At 43.7% G+C, this 10307-nt stretch overlaps 1 non-coding gene across 1 annotated transcript; it reads right to left on the minus strand.

The window, feature by feature from the left end:
* Positions 1–1240: 1240 nt before the first annotated feature.
* LOC142210881 (U2 spliceosomal RNA) lies at positions 1241–1435 on the minus strand. Its single transcript, XR_012717012.1, has one exon. It is a non-coding gene; the product is annotated as a U2 spliceosomal RNA (small nuclear RNA).
* Between the last annotated feature and the right edge of the window lie 8872 nt (positions 1436–10307).

A 10307-nucleotide genomic window follows, 5' to 3' on the forward strand; every position in this document is an offset into this window, starting at 1 on the left:
ATCTGGTCGGAATTTCACCCAAAACAAAAACTTGCCAGTCCAAATCCCATCTGCATCCCTCTGGGGACCGCATCTGGAAATGTCCACATACATTTTCAAGAAAGTCTTAACATCCAAAAGATGAACATGAGGGCTCCTCATAGACACCACCACTACCACCTCCTCCTCATACAGGAATACAAAAGACAGTCCCTTAAGGGTAGCATGCTATAAAGAGTGTCTGACCTTTTGCTGGAATAACTTGAAGGCGTGGTCCGAAGTGAAGGAGAGTGTATAACTCCCATATGTCTCCTGGAGAGCCAAAATTGCCAGCTTAGGGACTTCCAAGGTCTTGAAAAGGACTTCACGTACCAGAAATTGCCTGGTAATCTGCTCCTTAGCTGCCAATGCCACGTCAATGCGCACCGCATTCTTGATTTTAAGGTCGTGCTCCGAAGCACAGCTGCAGGTCGCATTTTGCAAAGATCCAGCCATCATATTGATGCTTTCACCATAGTCCAGGATCACCTTCTCCAGAACTTCTGTGCTAATTCTCAGCCTCCCCACATGATCTTAGCCAAAAGGCCGAGAAGCGGCTGTCATGGTGCCTGTGCCAAAAGGCTATCAGAGAATGACCCGAATGGGATTTTCAGTGAGGTATGGCCCGCGGCCCCACCTCTACACTTCTCACCACATCGCTGACTGGTGGTACATTTTTGTTGTCATCAAAGAGAGTCCGACAAATGCTAGCCAGACAGAGTTTCCGAGACCTTAGGAAGAATGTTCCTGTTGCATTGAAAAAACAGATCAAATCCAGTTGCCACTACTGTCACTCAGCGATGCACAGCGCTTGCTGCAAATCTGCATAAACCCTGCCTGCATGTCAGTCTGTCTCCGGAGCAAGCAGGCAGCCACAAGAGGGCAACAAGCTCTGCAAAATGAGAAGAAGAGGAGGACGACGACAACAGCAGCAGCATCAAGTTGTGCAAAATTCAGGGACAAGTGCAAAGACATTTTTCTTTCCTCAGAAATTAAAACATTCCATTTTATTTCACGAGAAAAAGGTTTCAAGTCAGCAGCGAAATCTGAAACAAAATGAAGAAACAAATAATTAAATTTGGAAAGAGGAAAAAGAAAAAAATATTTTTTAAAAATAGACATGAATTCTCATGTAATTCTTCTGATTTGTTGCAAGACATTGAAATGCCAGCAAGCAGCAGAAGGAAGGAAGAAATTATTTTCTATTTTTCAACTGAATTAAGAGGGGTGCACCGGTCCTGGAGATACTGCAATACCAGGTCAATGCGTGGAGTGGACAGAGCAAGCTCTATTTCCAGCTCCCTGTTCCAAAAATCCATTTAATATTTGGTCCCCAGATAGGGGACGTATCAGATATTAAACTGATAAGAACAGATTTTTTTTTTACTTTATTATAGCAGAATAACAAAATAACCAAACAACAAACAATTTCAAAGATCTTCATCAGAACATGTTCCATAAACTATAGTTCTATATTTCATTTGCTCTTTTGCCATATTTTCTCATATCAACCATATAATAAATGTAGACTTCAGATATTGCCAGTTTATTACAGTCCACCTCAGTAATTGCATCTTTCTTGAAAATAAAAATATTCCTCACTTTCCATTAATGCAATTAATAAATGTCCAGCAGACTTTCTTTTTCTACTGTTAGGTTTATACACAGTCCATAACAAATAACATTATAACTAGAGTTGAGCGAGTACTGTTCGGGTCAGCCGATCCGAACAGCACGCATGCATTGAAATCAATGCACGCAGCCGGCATGGCGGGTTAAGCGGCCGGCTGCCGTCAAACCGGAAGCACCAGGTGCTTCCATTCATTTCAATGCGTGCGTGCTGTTCGGATCGGCTGATCCTAACAGTACTCGCTCAACTCTAGTTATAAGCAAGGCGATCCAGATGTGTGGTAAACTTTAGCAAGTTCTTGACTTGATGCCATACACTCTGCGAACGGGCAGTTCCATAGGATGTGGATAGTTTCTTCTTTACCGCATTTTGGACAACAAGAGGTTAAACTCATCCTTCTGACATGTTGGAAAGCTCTTGTGGGCAGGGCCTCATGTACCACCATCCATGCCGGGTCTTTTAAATGGTTGCTGAGATAAACCGCATGCGCTCTTTTCCAGACCTTGCTGCAGTTACTGTACGAGAGGTTCCCGATTTGCGTCATCTCATCCTTTTTGGAGATTCCTGCGCGGGATCTTTTGGGAGCTGCTTAGTTCCGCCAGCTGGTACTGATTGATTGTCCTCCATAGTATATTGTCGTGTACAGGACTGGATAACAAAACAGGAGAAGTTAGCGGTACATGAAGCCACTTATATCTCCGAAAGATGTTACCTGCGGCGTATCACAAAAATACGACCAAGAGGTGTCTGACTCCATGTTCCTAAAAACAAGCGAGAAGAAGTTAATACAGAGAATTCGCTTTATATTTCGCACTCCTTTTCCGCCTTTTTCATTCCCTTTATAACAGATGTCACGTTTTATTTTTTTCTGAGCTTGACCCCCAGAAAAATTTGAAAAAAATTTTCTGCAGTTTTTTCTGCATACTTTCAGATGGTGGGAATACCGTATCTAAATATAGTAAGAGTGGGATTAGTACTGACTTGATTATTAACTTTTTCCCTTCAAGTGAAAGCTTGCGCAGCTGCCAGTAATTTCTTTTCTTTTGCGCCTTCTCCTTTACTATGTCCCAGCTCAGTCGAAAATCACTCTGAGTATTTTTACCTCGGTTCCAGCACTCGGCAGCATTTGTAAGTCAACGTTACTCCAATCACCTAAAGAGAAATGTTCTGATTTATTGATATTCAACTTAAACCCGGATGCATTACAAAAATATAATGTGGTTTGTATCGCCCTCTTCAGGGCTGTTTCGGTACTGCACAGGATTGAGACGTCCTCCATGTACGCCTTAACTTTCACTTCACCACCGCCACCTCCTGGTAGGGGAACGCCTCTTATTACTTTGTCATACCTGATGCTGGTCAGTAAGGGTTCAATTGCGCAGACAAAAAGGATCATTGGGCATCCTTGCTTGACACTGGACTGTAAAAATATAGCATCAGTGAAAAAACAGTTTATCATCACCTTGCTGTAAGATCCTTTGTATAATAAAGCCACCATCTTTATAAATCTCTCAGGGAATCCCAAACATTGTAAGACCCTCCATAAATACTCATGAGACCCTATCGAAGGCCTTCTGGAAGTCCAGGCTTAATCTGCCTAATTTCTGCCCTCTCTCTTGCTGATACCAAATCACATCTTTTATAAAATTCAGGTTTGCCCATATTCCTCTATTTACTACCTGTTAGGATTGGGTCCCGTAGGCTTCCCATCCAGCGCATAGCGCCACCTGCGGGCCAATCCAAACCTCGCCCTCGGCGTTGTACAGTGAGGTGTCTGGAGTCTAAGTCCAGCTTTCGGCCCACTGAGCATGCTCAGACATTTTGGGTCCGCTCATAGGCTAAGTCCCATTTTGGCCATACTGAGCATGATCGGTGACGTCATGCCATTGCCCCTGTTGGGCGGGGACTAGCCTTTAAATAGTGTGAGCCGACGCCCGCCCGGTGCTCACACTTTGACTAAAACTGAGACAGTAGGTCAGGGCTAGGTTCCAGTGAATGTCAGGTCAGGGACTTCTTGGCTCTGCCATTAGGAATCACCTAAACCTATTGGAACTGTCCATTTGTATTGTTGCTCCCTAGCTGTTTAGGAGCCCTTTGTGTTACTGATCAGGGGTGACGTTTAACCCCTGGCAGCCTTTCCTGTGTAGCAGGCTGAAGCTTGTACTAGTGCCTATCCCTCTGCTGTGATTTAGCAGAGGTCTTGTGCAAGGCTTCATTCAGCTTCACCCAGCGGCTTTGCACAGGTGCACTCTCCCAGTGAGGTTAACTGGTGAGAGTGTGCTTGCAGTTAGTTCACACCAGAACCGCACAAACACCACAGCCAGTGCAGGTAACTGGTGGTTAGCCTTTTAGGCACACGCCCGCCCCTCCCCCTGGGGCTTGTGGACCTCACTGCAGTGTTTGCAGTCCAGCGGTTCTGTCATTATTAAAATATTATTTTCATAGAACCGTAACACTACCGCACATGTCTGGTCTGCGTGTATCACCTTCCCCAACGTGCGTTTGATTCTATTCACCAACAACTTAGAAAAAAATCTTGTAATCCGTGTTCATAAGCGTAATCGGACGCCAATTCTCCAGCTCATTTGCTCCTTTTTTAAATAGCGTTACCACACCTTCTCTCCACGTTTGGGGTAGGGAATCCACTTTGAAGGCTGTTGGAATAATTCATATTTGTTTATATGAAGGTCAACAACTACAACTGCTGTGTTATATGAGGAGACATTCTGTCTGTGTTCATACTGTTAGGTTGTTAATAAAGTTCTGCTGAAAAAAAAAAAAAAAAACCACTCACAGGAAGCTCCTCCCCTTCTTCCTGTGTCTCTCTCTCCCTGCACATGTCATGGCTGCACAGGCTGCTGCAGTCTCTCCACAGAACTAGATGCTATAACAAGTTGTAAGCTGTTTGTTGTTGTGCTGAATAAACACACATTGTCTGCTGCTCACGTGAGACTCGGTGCTGGGTAATCCTCTGCTGACAGGGGAGATTAGACCCTTCATATTAAGCGTCGCACACATCAGGGATGTCATAGTTGTACAATCTGCAGAACACTGGACAGGAGTCCGGATAATAAAGTATCACAACTGAGCAAAGACGGCGGATAAAGAAAAAACTAGAAAGAAAATTCACCGGAGCAGAAAGAGAAAAGGAGAGAGGAGGAAAGGAAATGTCAGAGAGTACAAGAGAGACAAGTGACAACAGGACCAGGGGGTTACATCTGTGCGTCCACCGATACCAAACTACACAAAGATACCAAATACCCCTCCAAATGTAGGAATTGGTGCAATATGTGGGGTTGGAGTAACGTCCTGATCACAAAGGGACCCGACCAAACACCGTCCTGCACAAGTATTATAGCAGTATAACATGAGGAAAGAAGGAGAAGATTCAGTACTGAGAAGGGCAATGTCAGGTACATACAAGACATACAGAGAAATAGGAGCAATAAGAAGAGACCATAATACTAATAGCTGCAAATATAAAGTAATGCAGTCAGTGCAGAAACATGAAGGCAGGAGATGGAGGATCAGACAGTAATAATGGAGAATGACAGGGACTAGATCCTAAGACCCTGCAATGTGCAATAGTCACACAAGGCAACATATAGCAACTTCAGTGCCAGAGATCAAGGCTAAGTCATAGCTCAGAGAGATCAAGTCACACACTTATGTCTATGAAATGATGTCACAGAAAGACAATACATTACAATCTAACTGAAGCAGCACAGGTCTTACTGCACCCCCCGCTTAGTACAAGAGATCAGGCACCAAAAATACTGAAGTGGTCTCTCCCGTCTGCAATGAAAAGTTGTCCAGGCGCTATCAGGGAGCCGTCACGCGCGTAATACATTGAAAGCAATAAGGAAAAAAGCCTTGCATTGATTTCAGTGGGGAGCGCACGTATGCCGACTCCCATTCAAGTGTGTTTACGTTCAGAATGAGCGCAGCGTAACTGTGTGTGAAGGCTCCCTCAGGATGTCGGAGCGAGTAGTGCTGAGCGGACAGCTCCCCGGGCCTGTAGTAAATGACTAAACTGCAGGGTGTTGATCGGACAGTTCCCCGGGCACATAGAAAACCGCTGCACAAGAAGAATTACTGAAGCTGAGAGCCTGAAGGTCCATCTTAACAGTCGCATTGCGAAACATCATCGCCTCATGTCCAATCTAAGACGTGACAGTAATATTAGCCCCCTTGTGGCTCTCCACTAGAGGACCCCACATAACACTGCCAGCCACATAGTGCCGCCACTTAGTACCAGACGCTAGTCAGTAGTAACTCTATGACTTTCCTCTGCTGTCCCCTCTTCTCTCTGAAGATAAATGTGAACAGCCACATGAGGCCCCATATATATCTTCCAAGACAAGCGCTGATATCTCTGCTCAGCACAAGGAACAGAGGACGACGTCGCCATAAATGATGGCCCTTATTTTCCTGCATTTAACTCCAAACTACAGATTTTGTGCTGTGAATTATAGTAGAGAATGGCCAAGAAGGGGTAACTGGTGTCTGGTGCCCTGTCATGTATACAGGAACATACAGATGTGTCTGCCCTTACCCCAGCTCAGATGTAGGGAAAGATTACATCCTGTAATATCCTGAGTGATTGACTTTCATTGGAGCTACTGCTGATTAGGGGCGGGGACACCAAATGTAGGACCGCCCATGAGGATCTGGTCACTATGAAGAAGGCCCCATGTTACATAAGAAGACCCCAGTATTATATATGGCATTTGGTAGGTGCGGAGTCCTGTTACAGATATTTGCTTAACATGTCACTTCCACTCAAGATTTTCTGTTCTTCAGATTTGTAAGAGTTTGTAGTCAACGATAGAAAGAAAACTTTTCTGCCTGACTCTTCTAATACTATGGACACGCCATAAATACATTAGATTGGATTAACCCTTTCTAGTGTTTGTCCTTCCTATCTACATGTCCTGTCTGCTATTACAGCTCAGCACCACTGTAGTGAAGGAAAACTGTAATACCCGACACAACCATTAGAAAGGTGGAGGCGCTGTTACTGAGAGAAAGCAGCCAGGTTTTTCTTATTACTTAACCTGCTTATTTCTATAAGATAATGGAACACAATACGCCATGTGCTGATCTATTCTACTTTATTGATTGTGAGACATGGAAGGAAGTGACATCACTGACAGAGAATATGCTGATTCATGGAAGAGGAGGAGGAGGGGCAAAATCATCGGGGGGAAATCAGTCCGAGGACTCGTGATAGCCTGGTCAGGAATCCATCGCCGCGTCTAGAAGAGAAAAAGAGGAAAATGTCATTTATTTACTATTAAAATGTGTGAAAAAAAACGTATTATTGTGGATGTGGCTAATGGGGATCTATATATTTGTGAGCAAATCCATATAGAAGTATGTGCCCCCCATGACTATGAGCAGGGCGAGGCTTGAGCGGGACGGTGCCCGGTATGATGACGCCATATTATATTACAGGGGGTGACGCTGCTACACAGGGGCCCATAGGGCCAGGAGAGGAGAAGCTTCCATCCTATCCATCTACAGGAAAGCTGGACTATTCTGTGGTGCAGAGGAGACGTCTAAGGTCAGCAGTGTCTGAGTACAGGGGGCATAGCATACACACTCCAGACCCCCTATAGTATACAGACACATACATATATATACACATTATCCCAGGCTCCCTAATAGAGACCCTACAACAGCTCATCTAATACAGACGCAATACGAGACCCCTAAAGAGGTAAAGGGGGGGGTAGAGAATAATACAATACTAATAGGGGGGTGTTTGTTACATTACAGAGGAGGATATAGTGTAATATTACAGAGGAGGATATAGTGTAATATATAGGAGGATATAGTGTAATATTACAGAGGAGGATATAGTGTAATATATAGGAGGATATAGTGTAATATTACAGAGGAGGATATAGTGTAATATATAGGAGGATAGTGTAATATTACAGAGGAGGATATAGTGTAATATTACAGAGGAGGATATAGTGTAATATCACAGAGGAGGATATAGTGTAATATCACAGAGGAGGATATAGTGTAATATCACAGAGGAGGATATAGTGTAATATATAGGAGGATAGTGTAATATTACAGAGGAGGATATAGTGTAATATCACAGGGGAGGATATAGTGTAATATATAGGAGGATATAGTGTAATATTACAGAGGAGGATATAGTGTAATATATAGGAGGATATAGTGTAATATTACAGAGGAGGATATAGTGTAATATATAGGAGGATATAGTGTAATATTACAGAGGAGGATATAGCGTAATATATAGGAGGATAGTGTAATATTACAGAGGAGGATATAGCGTAATATATAGGAGGATAGTGTAATATTACAGAGGAGGATATAGTGTAATATATAGGAGGATATAGTGTAATATTACAGAGGAGGATATAGCGTAATATTACATAGGAGGATATAGTGTAATATCACAGAGTAGGATATAGTGTAGTATTATATAGGAGGATATAGTGTAATATCACAGAGGAGGATATAGTGTAATATTACAGGGGGATTCGGGGACATTAGACACTTGGGCAGAGAAATGACAGACAAGTGTTAATGTGAATAAATGTAAAGTTCTGAGTGAACAAGTTCTACATTTCTGTATTATATAAATCCTCGGGCTGATATACTACTGCTGGATAAGATTTGGGGATATCACCTCTATACAAATCACTGGTAAGACCACATGTAGAATAAGGTGCCGCTGTATATAGGGAGGATATAGCTGAACTGGAGTGGGGGGAGAGTAAGGTGCCCAATAAATTAAGGACATGGCTGGATTAGAGGATAAAGACAAGTTCTTACATTTGGGGTTGTTGAGCCTGGATTAGAGCTGTACCCACCATGCTGCCCACACTGAGCCTTTATATTCTACAACATTTTACTTCTATTCATATCCAACATTTCTAAGAAGAAAACTGCAAAGAAACCTTCAGATTTTACCTGGAATTCTGCAGGATGTTAGGGATTACATTCTCCTTCACCAGAACATTCTGAGGGAGGAGGAGGAGGAGTAGGACGAGGACGAGGACGAAGAAGACGTTCCTTACATTCGTTGCCACATCCTGATCCTTTAGTAGATTCTCCAGATCCATAATTATTATAGTCCTGTATATATACAAACAATATCTAGTATTAGACTCCCATCATGGACACCGCACTATATACAGAGGAGTTGTAGTCACATAGCAGAGCTGAGTTTGTCATCTGGCACAAGTGACTGTGACCCCCCAATGTCTGACTACTAAAGCACTAGGTACAGAAGCTCCCGCTACCCCCATCCCAGGATAGGAGGGAGAGCTGGACAACAGGGTGACCCTAGGGCCAGGAATGATGATGGGATGTGACAGCCGACCATCCTATGGATGAATACACTATAGATACAACGTCAGCCATTGTGGTCTAGTCATCAGATGGGAGTGTGAGGAGAGATTTGGGCCAGCCGGGGATTTGTGGTACCAGAAGCCGCTCTACACTATATATCTGTATAGGGGGGAGGGGAGATTTACTGATCCCCATTACATACAGTAGAGATAGTTACATGATGAATTGTGGCTACAGGTGTCCACCACTAGGGGGAGGTAACTGCATATAAATCTGTACAGTGTGCACTGACCCCAAATAGTATTATTAGTCCCCCTGCCTTGGTGTGTATTAGTAGGACAGTATGGACACTTACCCTTGGAGGGCTGGTAGAAGCTCCATCAGTGGGGTCACTTGGAGGAGAGACTTGAGAAGAGGCGTCTGCGAAGCCTAGAGGGGTCTCTGTGGAGCCTGGAGGGATCTTTGTGGAGCCTGGAGGGATCTTTGTGGAGCCTGGAGGAGTCTCTGTGGTGCCTGGAGGGGTCGCTGTGGAGCCTGGAGTGGTGTGTAAATCTTGAGAAACAACTGCTAAATAGGGGAAAAAACATAAATCAGAAATATATTCAGAGTTGTAAAGTTTCCAGTCACTTCTGTCTCTATGATCAGTGACAACTAATTTGGCTTTTATAACTTCTCCCTTGGAATAGAAACATAACTTTTATATAATCCAGAATAGCAAATCTACCAAAAGATCCAGCTATAGAGAAAAGACATATCACTGTATAATGAGACCATTCTGGAGCCTAGAAAAGCTGAGTGACTGACCATGTACTAGAAGGAGATTCTAAGAATAACGTCTGCACTTACCATAGAGGCTGGAGAGGAGCACAAGGAGGAGAAGAGCGGCCGCCTTCATGGTGGGAATGACTGGGGTGAAGTCTTCACCGGAATAATCTCAGCTCAGGTGTATATACCTGCACTGGGTGATGCCGCACTATGTATACAGGATACAGTATATACCTGCACCGGGTGATGCCGTACCATATGTAATACTAGGACACGGCGCACACTGATGTCTTCCGCACCTGTTTGGCTCTCACTATACAATAGAAGATGCCAAGATTGTAAATTCTAGTAAACCTTCAGGACATTTACTCTAAGAATAGTCTTCATAGGATGTTTGTTTTAATTCCAGTTTTGCAAACGATCTGGATAATAATAATATAGCGCCCCCTGCAGGAATAGCCGCACTTACAGGCAGGTTGTGAATGGTGGCTGAGGATCGTTCGGTCACACTGAACACCTTTGGGCACTGAAATTATCAAGAACCCAACTGCTCGCT

This window comes from Leptodactylus fuscus, chromosome 6 (assembly GCF_031893055.1).
Source record: "Leptodactylus fuscus isolate aLepFus1 chromosome 6, aLepFus1.hap2, whole genome shotgun sequence".
In the NCBI taxonomy this organism is placed as follows: Eukaryota; Metazoa; Chordata; class Amphibia; order Anura; family Leptodactylidae; genus Leptodactylus; species Leptodactylus fuscus.